Source organism: Saimiri boliviensis, chromosome 7 (assembly GCF_048565385.1).
Source record: "Saimiri boliviensis isolate mSaiBol1 chromosome 7, mSaiBol1.pri, whole genome shotgun sequence".
In the NCBI taxonomy this organism is placed as follows: Eukaryota; Metazoa; Chordata; class Mammalia; order Primates; family Cebidae; genus Saimiri; species Saimiri boliviensis.
Window position 1 is genome coordinate 90,004,872 of NC_133455.1, and position 14,847 is coordinate 90,019,718.

Sequence of the window (14,847 nt, forward strand, 5' to 3'; positions counted from 1 at the left end):
ACCTTATCATAGTCTGCTTTATTTTTATTCCTAGCACCTTTTACATTTGACAAATTATATATTTACTTGTTAATTTGCCTGAATCATTGTAATAGTCTCCTAAGTGGTCTTCTAGCTTCCACCCTTGTTCTTTTCTTTAATGAGTTTTTAATTCAGCAGGTAGGAGTAGTGTTTTAAAAAATGTAACTCAAATCATATCCCAGACTCAATTCCTATTTTCTTTCCAAGATAAATTTTCAGGCTTCTCCAGTTTACCCTCAGATACTTATTTACACCAAGCTTTATAATAAAGTATAGAAGAACATGTGAGTACATGTGGGAAAGGACATTCTTTGCCTATTAGAGGGATATAGTCCATTATTTCTGCCTGGAATGCTGTTCCTCCTACGGATTAGTTTTTAAAAAATACAAAACTTGGAAATAAGGAAAAATGCAGGCAGTGGGTCTTTTCAGCGCCTGTGATGACATTGTTTAATATGCCTACCTCAGGAGTACTTAGGAGAATGTACTTTATTTGATTCACTGTTTACTGTTGAATAAAAGTCTCAGATGTAGTGAAGTTACGTATTTATTTATAGATTTTTTTTGTCTCCTGAAGAGATGCAAATAATTCTGTTAGAAAAGATAACTTCAAACAATATAATTACCCTGTAGGATATTAACAAGTTTTGTCTCTAACCTAGTGCTTTTAGTCTAACACTCCACGTTGTTAAATTTCCTGTATAAATCCTGTTCTTCAAAGATAAATGATTAATTTATTAGTAAATGAAAAGAATAAATCTTTGGTATATTTTCAATTTGTATTTACATGAGTCAGATTAACTTTTTGAAAATTTAATAGCTCTCACTGGATTTTGGGCTTCCTTCTGATACTTGCTCAAATGCTACTCTTGTGGAGGTGTTTCTGGTTTTTTTTTTTTTTTTTTTTTTTTTCTTTCTTTCAGATGGAATCTTGGTTGCCAATGGCATGATCTTGGCTCACTACAACTTCTGCCTCCCTGGTTCAAGCAATTCTCCTGCCCTCAGTCTCCTGAGTAGCTGAGATTACAGGCATGCACCAACATGCCCTGCTAACTTTTGTATTTTTAGTAGAGAGGGGATTTTACTGTGTTGGTCAGGTTGGTCTCAAACTCCTGACCTTGTGATTTGCCCACCTTGGCCTCCCAAAGTGCTGGGATTACAGGCGTGAGCCACCATGCCTGGCCTGTGGAGGCGTGTCTTAATCATGCTATATAAAATATGCCCTGGGTATGTGCTCAGCATTCCCTAGCCCTTTTTATATTTTTCTTTCTCATGCCACTTATTTCTACCTGTTATTTTATTTTGATTTATTTTCTGTCTTTTCTCCACTAAAGTGTGAGTTCCATGAGATCAAGAATTTTCCTTCCAAGTAGTACCTGGCATATAGTGCATGTTCAGTGAATACTGTTGGATGAATGAACACATGAACTAATGTCATGCATCCTGCTCCCCAAGGACTAATTACTTTGTCTATAGCCACACTTACTGACCTCATCCTTGGGATTACGGTACTAATTAAAAGGCATAGTACTCAATAATGAGATAACTTTGTGTTTTTTTTTTTTTTTTTTTTTTTTTTGTCTCCAGTGTATACCTTTTTCTGGACCCTTTAATGAGACATCTTTGAAAATTCAGTTTTTTCATCTATTAATGGGAACGGTAACATATCAGAGAGACTATGTAAGAGCTAACATATAGCACTTTGGGTTTTTTATAGTAAGGACCGATATAAATGCTATCTTATATAATATCCGATATAATGCTATCTGGCATTCTCACTTCTTTTTCTATTAATAGTGATAATCTAGGAGCGATGACTTGAGTCTTCAAAGCTAGTACTCAATTCACAAGTTCTTCCTTTTGTAGGAATCAGTACTTTAAAAGAACTTTTTTTCAGATGACTTCATTTTAGTACCAATAGGTTTCACTCTTTATAGCATGGGAATAAAAGGGTAACTTATGGAGTGTTAAACACCTTGGCTAAATAAATTATAGAAAAATGTACTGGCAGGTCTCATAGCCAAACTGAAGTTAAAGCAGGTGTACTGTTCAATTTATATTTTGCCATACCATCTCTGAAGAAAGCATTTCTATCCTTAGTTCCTTCCATTCATTTGATGAGCCAATTCTTTGTATTTTATTTGGTTATTCTGTTTTTCAGTTTTAAAATTTTCATTTGGTTCTCCTTCATATTTTCCATTTCATGCTGAAACTTTTTATTCTATTTCAGGCATGTTCATAATTCCTTGCAGAAGCATTTTCATTATGATTCCTTAAAATCCTCGTTAGAAAAGTATCATCTCAGTGTTAGTATTGATAGTATTTTCTTAACCAAGTTGAGATTTTCCTGATTCTTAGTATGATGAGTGATTTTTAATTATATCTTGCACATTTTAGCTATTTTATATGACACCTTGGATCTTGTTTAAATCTTGTGTTTTAGCAGGCCTCATCTGATACTTTATAGGTTGGGAAAAGATAGATACCATTTTGTTAATGTCAGGTGCAAGTAAAATGACAAGTTTTCCACTCAGCCCCCTTTGACACCCTGGGTAGGAGGAATACTACCTTATTCCTGGGTTAAGGTGGGATTTCAGGGTCCCCACAGGCTTTAGCAGTTGTGTCCCTGGCTGGGAGAGGGAGAGGCACCTTATTGCTGTTTCATGGCTGCCTTACTATGAGAGTAGAGGAGATCTTGTTACTTCTGGATGGTTATAAAAGTTCTGGCTTTCTACTTGGCTTCCTCTGACACAGGAAAGGAGGGAGAGAGTGAGTCGTTTTTCTTTTGGATGGGGATAGAATTTCTAAAACTGCCTTCACCATCTAAAACTGCCACTTGGTTCTCTCTGATACCACATCAGAATCATCTATGGGCACTTCATTAGTTTCTGGGTGAGAGTGGAAATCTAGGTTCAGTGCTTGGCCTTTTGTGACAGAGGTGGTTTAAAAATAAAGGTGAAACTTGAAAATAAGGAAAAAGGTGAGCAGTGTGTCTTTTCAATGTCCTATTGGGGACATTGTTTAATAGGCCTACACTATGACTATTCAGAAGAAAGTATTTTAAGTCATTGTTACTCTTGATTAAAAGTTTCAAAGGTAGGGCCATGGAAATTTTTTTTTTTTTCATTTCATTTGGCTGGTGTAGGGTACTTGTTGTCTAAAAGCTTTCTGTCTTGCTAGATTGTGCCTTTCATGGCCCTTTTGCTACAGAGGATTGGCTTTTATTGGGACTTTTGTGCCTATTGGTGTTTCCTGGGCTGGCCATTCCACTCCCCAGTTTGGGATGTATGAGGTTAAAAGAAAACTCACAGACCTCACTGCTTTGTCATTCCTTGGATTCCCAGGTCCCTAGTTGGTCAGCCTTCTCTTTTCATTCCAGAGTTTTCTTACATTTGTTTTAATAAAATGCCCAAACTTTTTAGCTGTGATTATTGACCAATAGGGAGAAGTAGGATAGAAAGCAACCTTTTTAAATTTTAGTTATTCTTTGTTGTAACTACATCAGGAAATTGATATCAAAGTTAAAATACATTAATTTGAAGCAGGTAACTTTGAGTTGGGTTTTTTTGGGGGGTGGTGGGAACAGGTTAACCAGCTCTCATGGAGTCATTCTAGATAGAGGAAGGCTGCATAAAAATATGGATAATTCAAAATGGGAGATAATACATAAATTTCTGTATCTGTTTTATATTGTTTGTGCATATATATGTGTGTATGTTAGGTATTCTGAAAGTGTATTTTCAACAAAAATATTTACATTGTGTTGTAATGACCTGATTCAGAAAGAATTTAGAAATCTTTGGCTTCCCTATTTGACCTTTCTGTAATCCAGTTCTTTCTGAGAGTATAAACTTCTTTCAAACTAGCACAAAGTTGTTTCTACCTAATGCTTTCTTAGGAATAGGAAATGTGATTAAATTTGTGAGTGTCAAAGGAGTCTACTGTATGTTAAGTATGTATAGGATGAAATATTAGCAAAGTGAGTTTTTAAATAGTGATATGATTTGGCTGTGTCCCCACCCAAATCTTGAATTGTTGCTTTCATAATTCCCACTTGTTGTTGGAGGCATCAGGTGGGAGATAATTGAATCGTGGGGGTGTGTCTTTCTTGTGCCATTCTTGTGATAGTGAATGTCTCATGAGATCTGATAGTTTTATAAAGGGAAGTTTCCCTGAATAAGTTCTCTTCTCTTGTCTGCTGCCATGTGAGATGTGCCTTTTACCTTCCATCATGACTGTCAGGACTCCTCAGCCACATGGAACTGTAAGTTTGTTAAACCACTTACTTTTATAAATTGCCCAGTCTCAGGTATGTCTTTACCAGCAATGTGAAAATGGACTAATACAAACAGTGAATATATATTAAATTTCTTGTTTAGATTTATGATCTGCCAGTCACCCTTCAGATAATTGGGTCTTATTTATGATATATTTTCTGTAGATTATGGCAATTTTTAAATATTAAGATATCTAACATACAGGTCTTTTAAATGTTTGTGTAACTTAATGAAATGAAAAGAGTTCTTTTATTAATGATGACAGGAAAAGTATACTGGTGCCTGCATCTCTGTGGTATCCTAAATAAAGCAAAACATTTAGGAGTCCAATAAGGTAACACTAGATTAAATTAGCTGGGAAGTCCGTCTCCTTAAGAAATGTTAGTATGTGTATGTATTTCTAAAAATATTATGTTTATTCTGGAAAATGTGGACAATATAGAAAAAGGAAAACAAAATTTATAGCTGAAATAAATGGAAAATTTATTTCTTTCCTTACTATGAAAATTCTAAATATTTTCACCTGGTTACAGAATACTGAGCTCTGAATTTTTGATTTTGAAAAATTTACTCCTCTACTTAGGCCAGGATTTGGATGTATCTTTGTTAGAATTTTAGTCTGACAAGAGAAAGAATAATAAATAAATGGAATGTTTGTAAAACCTTTAAACAAACTTTTTAAAAACAACATTAATGATTACAGAGAATTTGAACAGTGTTATTGTATGTGATATGGTCTGATTACCAGGATAGGTGGAGAGGCGTGAATGTACCATAACAAGGAAATAAATACTGTGAACTCTGTAGTACAATGGGGGTGTGCTGTGTCTCCTTTCCTGTTCTGTCCTGTGTGTAGCCTAACCAGAGGAAGAAAAGTGAGTCATGCTGCGTTTGTCAGAAATAGCTACTTAAAGGACTTTCATAAAACTTGAATAGAGAGCTCCTCATTTTAATATAACTTGGATTCCAATCTCTTTTGTCTTCTTTCTCTGACTCCCGTAACAAGTGGGTCAACACCTCTGACAAGCACTCAGGAAACTTGGCAGCCCATTAGATAGTACATATCCTCATGCTGCCACATTTAAAAAAGTTCAGTTACCAGACACAGCTGGTTATAAAATTATCATCTTTGATAGCCGCCAGTGTTGGTATCTATGGCTAGCTTTGGGAATTGTCTGTGTAAGTTTTTAAAGAGTGAACCTATTCTTTCACATTCTGTTTTCTATTGCCATGCCTCCTGGCTACAGCAGCTTGATTATTTGTCTTGAGAATTTAATTAAAAAAAAAAACAACCAATACTGTTTTATGAAAATAAAGTGTTTCAGAGGTCCTTAAATTTACCTAATAAATGGATTTTTACAGTCCCAGACTACTACTTACATTCTGTTGCAGATTTCACAGATTGTATTACTTAAGTACCAATAAATATTAATCTCTATTTTTTCATGTACCCTTTAAAAATAAGTACTTATCAGGTTTTGGACACTGGGCACTTGGCTAGAGGCTACTATAATAATTGTGCTTTATAAATTTGGTTAAGGGGTAGATTAGATCAGTTACTTGCTAACCCAAAATAGTTAGCTTGATAACATGGTATGTAGCGAATTCAGCAGTTATGCCCAGGTAACCCGAAATATAGTTTGTGGTTTTATGTAGGATTGGAAAATACTGAGGGAAATACACGTTAAGCATCGCTTGAAGACATTCTGTTTATTCACATATTTTTTGGTATGACTAAACACTCTGAACATGTATCTTCGTCAGGATTTTAGTCTGAAAAAGGAAAGAATAATTAATAAATGGAATGTTTGTAAAAAATGAAGAAAAAGGATTTTATATTTTGGTTGATTTTACATGCATTTCTTTTAGTAGTATATTTCAGATTAGATTTGATGTTGGAAAATGTATATTTCTGTTATAGTCTTTATAAAAGGAGAATCACTGTGAGAGATGAATCATGGTGAGATATAGTATTTATTTCAAAGCTAATTGAATAATGGAATTATTCAGTCCATGGGTTAAATACCAAAATTTAGAAGACCTATTTGTCAAACTATATTAGAATAATAAACATTGCCATTATCAGCATTTACATTTGTTAATTTAAAACATGTCTATGTAGTCTAGAAAAGTTTATTCAAAACAAACAGAATTATTTACATAAAAAGAGTAACATGTTAAGATATTTTAATGTGTGTGTGTGTGTGTGTGTGTGTGTGTGTGTGTTTATTTATTTATTCACTTATTTTTTTGAGAAGAGTTTCCCTCTTCTTGCCCAGGCTGGAGTCAGTGGCACAATCTTGGCTCACTGCAGCCTCTGCCTCCCGAGTTCAAGCAATTCTCATGTCTCAGCCTCCCAAGTAGCTGGGATTACAGGCACCTGCCACCACACTCAGCTAAATTTTGTATTTTTAGTAGAACTGGGGTTTCGCCATATTGGCCATGCTGGTTTTGGACTCCTGACCTCAGGTGATCATCCTGCCTTGGCCTCCCAAAGTGCTGGGATTACAGGTGTGAACTGGTATGCCCAGCCTTGTATATTTTTAAAAATAAGACTTTCAGGTCCAAGTAATAAACTTGAAAATATTGCTTTATACAGTAGTTTTCACAAATTTCTGCATTTATCTCTTTTGCTTCACTTATTTGGCGTCCTTAAATTTTAGAACAATAATCTTCAATCCTGGAAATTTATAATTTCCAGGAAAATTTCAAAAAATGCTAAATTACTGCTCACATCAGTTAATGTGTTCAAGTGATTCAAACATCAAAAACTGTATATATTGTAAATAAAGGTATAAAGTGAAAAGTGTACACCTCATCCTGTGCTACATCTACCTAGTTCTTTTTTTCTTCAACAGGTAATTCCTGTTTTTTTTTTTTTTTTTTTTTTGTGTGTGTGTGTGTGTATGCGATTTAATCCCTGTAGAGTATTTTATAATGCAAACCGAAGCTAGTGATAAATATACATATATCTCATTCCTTCTGTCTAATTTAGATAATAGTGTAATAAATATTTATTTAGTTAAGATTATTTCTTGGAGGCCTTTCCACAGTGATTCATATATAAATTCCTTATTCTTTCTATGAATATCTGAAATACATTATTTTCTTGTAGCATAAAACATTGCTGTTAAAGTCTAATACCAATCTAACTTTTTTCCAGTTTCTTGTTATATACTGGTTTTGGTTATTTTGGGTTGCTTCCTCTAGGTTTTCATTATGAATTTTTAATATGTAGTTTCAGTTCATTTAGAGTTTTAAAAAGTTTTTACATTATAAATTAAATGTTTGTTTTATTCTCTGACTGTGTCTTCCTTATGGTGACTCCTGTTATTTGTGTGTTAGATAGTCTTTGTCTTCTACATTTGTCTTTACTTGACTTCTTTTTTATTGCTTCATTTCTTTTTGATCTAAAATGTGCTCCCCCTTTTATTCTTTAGTTTAATCATCATTTCTGAAATGATTTATTGTCATAATTCTTTTCTAAAATCTCTCACATCGTTTCTGAGGTTTTTTTTTAACTTTGCTATCATTTTCTGACCATCTTCTAGCCCGCTTTTGTATTGAGTTTTTAATCTTTTTGTGCTATGCATTTTCTGCTATACTTATTTTCTGTAGGGCTGTCTTCTGTTTCTCCTTTTTATATAATAGCATTGTGTAGAATTCAACTGATTTTTTTTGTTGTTGTTTTTAACATGAAATTAGTTCTCTTAAACTTCTTCAATGAGTAAGATAGTTTTTTTCTTCATGATTTAAAAATCCTGTGCTTGTCTGATTAAAAAATATGGTGACAACATTTTATAATTTTCTGACTTTATTTACTTCTGCCACTTTTATTTGACCCTCTTTTTCTTCTCTCTCTGTCGTCTCTGGTTTGGTCAACTTGCATTTTCCCAGCAATTTATCCTCAGTGTGGGGCTTTATCTTGAAAGTATTTAGAGTTTTTTGGGCCCATTGACATCTTACTGAGGACCACTTGTACTTACCTAAAATTGTGTAGACCTCTCTCAGTTTCAACTTCTGTTCTTACCTTGACATGCTGATCTCTCCAGTGAGTTTGTTAGCTATTTGAGTTCTCGTGTCTATTTGATATCCTATCTTGTTTATCTTTTTATCTTTTTTCCTGCACAGATTCAAATGCCATACAGGTCTTGGAATCATTGATGGTTTGTCTTTACCTGTTCATATTTTGGCATTCACAAAGGATATTATGAGATATAGATTTGTGATAGATATATCTCATTTTGTGGTTCTGTTTTTTTTTTTTTTAATGTGTTCTGTGAGGGATTTTTGAGACATCTAAAAGCTATACCATTGCTAATACCATATTCTTAGTACCTTTACCTTTTCATGGGCTAGTAAAGGGAATTATGTGTAGTGAGAAGGGTTAAACATATGTGTTCTCTGAGGATACTTACTTTTTATGGAATTAGTAGTAGAGTGAGTTTTCAATATCATGGTAATGAAACTTGAAGGAAAAGACCATGTTTTATTTTTGTATACTGTTAAGCACTTCTGGATGTCTATGTCTGAAAGAACTGTTGAAAAAATGTTTGGAGAATTAAACTACTTAAAAAAATCTTTTGTTTTAAAAATTTCATGTTCAGTTTTATAGAAAATTATTCATTTGCCTAAGAGCCACAAAATTTGACAAGCTTCGTTTTTTATTTTTTTTGAGAAGATGATGAACTCGTTTTAGGCCCATGTGTAGGGATGAGTGTAGTGATCACAAGCATATCTTTGATTCTGTGCACTGAAACATATAACTTGTATTTGTACCTTTTTAAAAAATCAGTCTTTGCGATACTGATTACGAACACCATTTCTCAAAAACAAAACAAAATAAAACAAAAACCAAAAAAAAACCCAGAAAACAAAATTAACTGGGCATGGATGGTGTGTGAACCTATTGTCCTAGATACTTGGGAGGCGGAGATGAGAGAATTTCTTGATCCCAGGAGTTTGAGGTTTCAGTGAGCGGTGAATCACCACTGCATTCTAGCCTCGGTGACAGAGCCAGTTCCTGTCTCCCTCCTCAATTTTTTTTTTCGATTATTTGTTCCTGAATAACAGTAGCAATAAGAAAAGTAACTGACCTTTTAGTCTCAAGAAATGTTAAGCACTGGAGGCATTTGTGGGAATTAACAATATAGGTACAGTTTTTTGAAATTTTGTGCTGAATTTTTTTTTTTTTTTGAGCTGGAGCCTGGGCTATAGTCCAGTGGCACAGACTCAGCTCACTGCAACCTTTGTCTTCCAGGTTCAAGCAATTCTCCTGCCTTGGCCTCCTAAGTGGCTGGGATGACAGGTGCCTGCCACTCTGTGCAGCTAATTTTTTTCTTTTTGTATTTTGAGTAGAGAAGGGGTTTCACCATATTGGCCAGTCTGGTTTCGAACTCCTGACCTTGTGATTTGCTGGGCTCGGCCTCCCAAAGTGCTGGGGTTACAAGCATGAGCCACTGCGCCTGGCTGTTCTGGCTTTTATTTTGAAGGGCTTACGTCATTTTCTTATCCTTGTTCTGATAATTCGGAAAGTTAAGTTGTCAGTTTATTTATTAGAACCAAATGGAACAGTTTTGAAGTCATTGGGAGAATATCATTTTCAAAATCTACAAACTAATTGATCCTAGTGAGAATGTTTTTCTTCCTCCTTGCTGCATTAGTCATCATCCATAATAGTAGACATTTAAAGTAGATGCTAGTATTTCTTCAATCCCAAGGTGACACAGATGTTTAAGGAATGCCATCCATTTAATGATAGGTTTTGAGGGGACAGAAAAGACTAAATTATATTTTAAGACCACCTAATTCATAAATCTTAAGGTGTGAAGAAATATGCATCTTAGACTTGACTCGGTAGGTAAAATGAGTTTTTCTGTTCCAAATCTTTTTCAAGATATTTAGAATTTGTAAATAGTTTGGAAATATAACATGTTTTTAAAAGAAAAATCAAGTAAGCTGTTTTGGTGAGTTTAAGCAAATTTCAAATACTTTAGCACATAGAAAATAATTTTTATGCTTCTAAATGTAAAAATAGTTCCATGATCTAAGCAAATTAGCATCATTAAACAGATTTGCAGCAGAAAAAGGTATTAATGCAAATAAAATTAACAGTCCACTTTAAATTTAGGTGCTTAGGTTCTCATGCTTCTGCATGAAGACTCTCCAGCAAACATCTATTCTGTCAGCAATAAGTGCGCCTTGAATAAACCTCATTGACTATGATACTGCCATTCGTGCAAAGTCAAGCACTTATTCTAAATACGGTTGTCCCTCAGTATCTGTGAGGGATTCATTAGGTACCCAAATCCACAAATGCTCAAGTCCCTGGTATAAAATGGCATAGTATTTTCATATAACCTATGCACATCCTCTTGCACACTTTAAATCATCTCTAGATTTGTTATGATATCTAATGCAATGTAAATGCTATGTAGATTTTTGTCATATTGTGTTATTTAGGGAATAATAAGAGAAAAAGTCTATATATGTTCCAGTTCATTTCTTCTGAATACTTTTTTACCCCCAGTTGGTTAAATCCCTGGATACAGAATCTACAGATGCAGAGGGCTGACTGTATTCATTGGTCTTAAAATTTTTACTCATTTGTAATTGTGAGAGATTCAAGGCTGGATGCTTAATCTTCATATTTCCTTGCAAAGTTAAACAGTACATGACCTCTTTTGATCTATATTAATGCCAAGGTTTATATGAATACATTTCAGAAATGTCATACAATTATACTTGATACCTTTTCTATGACATTGCCTGATCTCTTTTCTTATGAATTTAAGAACCCTTTAACATTGTCTTTTCAGGAACATATAATTTGGTAGAATATGGTTTTAATGTTTACTTATGGTTACTCCATATGCTATTAGGTTATTTATAAGTACATTTATCACTTTAGAGTGATATGTTTTATATTCTTTACTAGATAGTAAATTACCCAAGGAGCATTCCCAGATTGCACAGCCTTTTTTTTTTTTTCGGTGTGCGTGTGTGTATGCATGATGGCAGTGCCACAAAATAGGAAAACATGGACTTACAATGTGGCTAAGCCTCATCCTCATGCAGTGGTGAAGCAAACCTGTTATTTTTGAATATTCTATGTATTTACCATATTTCCCTGCTTATCTGAGGTCAGACTTTGACCTCAGCCATTCTACAACAAAGCCACAGACCTTACCAGTAAATGAAGACTAGTTTGAAGCAAATTCTTATAAAATCAAATGCACTTTATTTGGCAGGTAAGTCAGTCATAGTCACTCAACCAGACAGTTACATATAAAGGAGAAAAGATACATTTGCTCATAGTAGCCAGAAAACAATGTTGAAGGAGAAGACACATTCAGAGTTTGGACATGTGAGAAAATCTTGGTAATGGTTAGGTGGCTCCCAGGGTCTTTGTTTTCTTTATCCATTTGCTGAATTTTGAATTTTGGATTTTTCTCAGGTATAAGTGATTTAAGGGATATTGCTGTGTATTGCTAAGAGTTGAAGTGCTGTACTCTCTTTTTCTCTTTGAATGTTTACTTGTTGAGAAGACTGTATGTGTTTATGTATTCTGTTTGAGGGAAGAAGGACATTATGGTTTTGAAAGTACTAGGTAAGAAATCTAGTATGTAAAACTGTTTAACAGTGCAGAGAATGGTGTCTTGAATGGAAGGATGCTGCTGTATAATAAGTGCTATTTGAGTATTTTTTTGGTTGGGTTAGTTTGTTCATTGCTACTTTATCGTTATTATTTAGCTCTCTTTCAGTGCCACTTGCTGAGACAGCCTTTTTCTGACCCTTCTGGCCAAAGTAGTAACTTCCCCATATCTCACTCCTTTTTATTTTCTTCAAAACTTAGCTGAATCATACTTACTTATATAGTTATTGTTTGGCTGTTACTCTTTCCTCCCAGAATATAAGTTCCTAGTAGGGTAAATTTTTTTATTTAACCATGATATTATCAACTCCTAGAATAGTATCTTGCACATAAAAAAAAATGGTTGATTGACTGAAATGTATGGTTTGTAGACTGCTACAGAGTGAATTGTTTCCCCCTAAAATCCATACGTTGATGCTCTCATCCCTATTTTGATGGTATCTGGAGATGAGGCCTCTGGAGAAAATTAGATTTAGATGAAGTCATTAGGATGGGATCCTCATCATGGGATTAGTACCCTTATAAGAATGGATACCAGAGAACTTGTTCTCTCTGCTCTGCCTCGTGGGAACACAGTGTGAAGGTAGCTGTTCTACAAGCCAGGAAGAAAGCTATCACTGGAAAATGATCATTGTGACCTTGATCTTGGGCTTCTAGCATCCAGAATTGGGAAAAAACAAATTTTTGTCATTTAAGCTAACTAGTCTCTGTTATTTTGTTATATTAGTGTGAGCAATCTAAGACAGAGTAGAGATGTTTTATATTTAAAGCTATAGTGTATTATATCATTATATATCATATACTGCATTACTATCTGTATAGTGATGTAATACACTATAGCTTTAATTTAATATGGAGGATGTTTTTGGGATACAAGCATTAGAAGTATTTATTTTCTTTTAAGCTAAGAAATGACTTCTCAAATAATATTTTCTAGAAAAATACTGAATTTACTTTTAGCTATAGATACAGTGTAGAAAGCATTCTAATTATGGGAAATAGATGTGTTTATGTTGCCTACTCCATCTACATTTAAAATTACAGGATAGGTGCCAGGGAGTTTCACAAGTTAAAGCAGCATGTGAAATCAGAGCAATGAAACCTGCAGAGTCTGAAAAAAGCACCCTTCATGGCAAACACTAACCTGCTCTTTACTGCATAGGAATTTATGGATGTGGCTCCAATCCTACTCCTGCTTTAAGACATTGCCAGTGACCTCACACATTTAAAAAATCATTGGCTTCTTCTTTTGCTTTTAATTTCCTGAAATCTTTCTTACCTATCATTTCAGACTTTTTCCCACTTGGTTTTTTAAGTTTCTTCCATTTTGTTGTAGTTTCTTATACCCAAGTAATAAATTTTCATTTCTTTTTACTATGTGTGTATTTTCTGTGTGTCTAAATATACCTTCCCTGCTTCCTTATTTTTTCTCTGCCACATAAATTTTTTATAATTGCATTTTAGGTTTTAGGGTACATGTGAAGAACATGCAAGATTGTTGCATAGGTACACACATGGCAACGTGATTTGCTGCGTTCCTCCCCTTCACCTATATCTGGCATTTCTCCCCATGCTGTCTCTCCTCAAGTCCCTACCCCCCGGTGTCCCTCCCCTATTTCCCCCCAACAGACCCCAGTGTGTGATGCTCTCATCCCTGTGTCTATGTGTTCTCATTGTTCAACACCTGCCTATGAGTGAGAACATGCAGTGTTTAATATTCTGTTCTTGTGTCAGTTTGCTGAGAATGATGGTTTCCATGTTCATCCATGTCCCTACAAAGGACACGAACTCATTGTTTTTGATGGCTGCATAATATTCCATGGCGTATATGTGCCACAATTTTCCTGTCCAGTCTATCATCGATGGGCATTTGGGTTGGTTCCAAGTCTTTGCTATTGTAAACAGTGCTGCAATGAACATTCGTGTGCATGTGTCCTTATAGTAGAACGATTTATAATCCTTTGGATATATACCCAGTAATGGGGTTGCTGGGTCTAATGGAATTTCTATTTCTAGGTCCTTGAGGAATCACCACACTGTCTTCCACAATGGTTGAACTAATTTACACTCCCACCAACAGTGTAAAAGTGTTCCTATTTCTCCACATCCTCTCCAGCATCTGTTGTCTCCAGATTTTTTAATGATCGTCATTCTAACTGGCGCGAGATGGTATCTCAATGTAGTTTTGATTTGCATTTCTCTAATGATCAGTGATGATGAGCATTTTTTCATATGTTTGTTGGCCTCATGTATGTCTTCTTTTGTAAAGTGTCTGTTCATATCCTTCACCTACTTTTGAATGGGCTTGTTTATTTTTTTCTTCTAGATCTGTTTTAGTTCTTTGTAAATTCTGGATATCAGCCCCTTGTCAGATGGATAGACTGCAAAAATTTTTTCCCATTCTGTTGATTGCCGATTCACTCTAATGACTGTTTCTTTTGCCGTGCAGAAGCTGTGGAGTTTGATTAGGTCCCATTTGTCTATTTTGGCTTTTGTTGCCTGCCATATAAATTTTTTGATGTTTTTGTTAAAACACGTAATTTTTCTAGTAATATAGTCTAGTAAAAATTTCAAATATAGAAATCCATAACTTAGATGCCTATAATTTCATCCCTTATGGATAACTTTTAGACACATAATATTAATTTGTCCTTCAGAATATTGTGCATATCTATACTTTTACCAGGAACTCTGCGAGAGTGCTCAATTTACCATACCCTTGCCTACTGGATATTGCCAGACTCTTAATGTGCAATTAGGGAAGTAAAGTATAACTTTTGTTATTTTAATTTTAATTTTCTTATTAGTACATTAGATTTTTTCATATGGTTGTTAATCATTTTCCCCCTACATATCCTGTATCTCCATTTCTAATATAAAAATTAGGTTTATCTT

General features: G+C 34.5%; 1 protein-coding gene across 22 annotated transcripts in view; it reads left to right on the forward strand.

Annotated features, from left to right (window-relative positions):
- Window positions 1-14,847, forward strand: part of CCDC91 (coiled-coil domain containing 91) — a 476,760-nt gene that overhangs the window by 93,503 nt on the left and 368,410 nt on the right. The gene's annotated exons all lie outside the window — the stretch shown is intronic.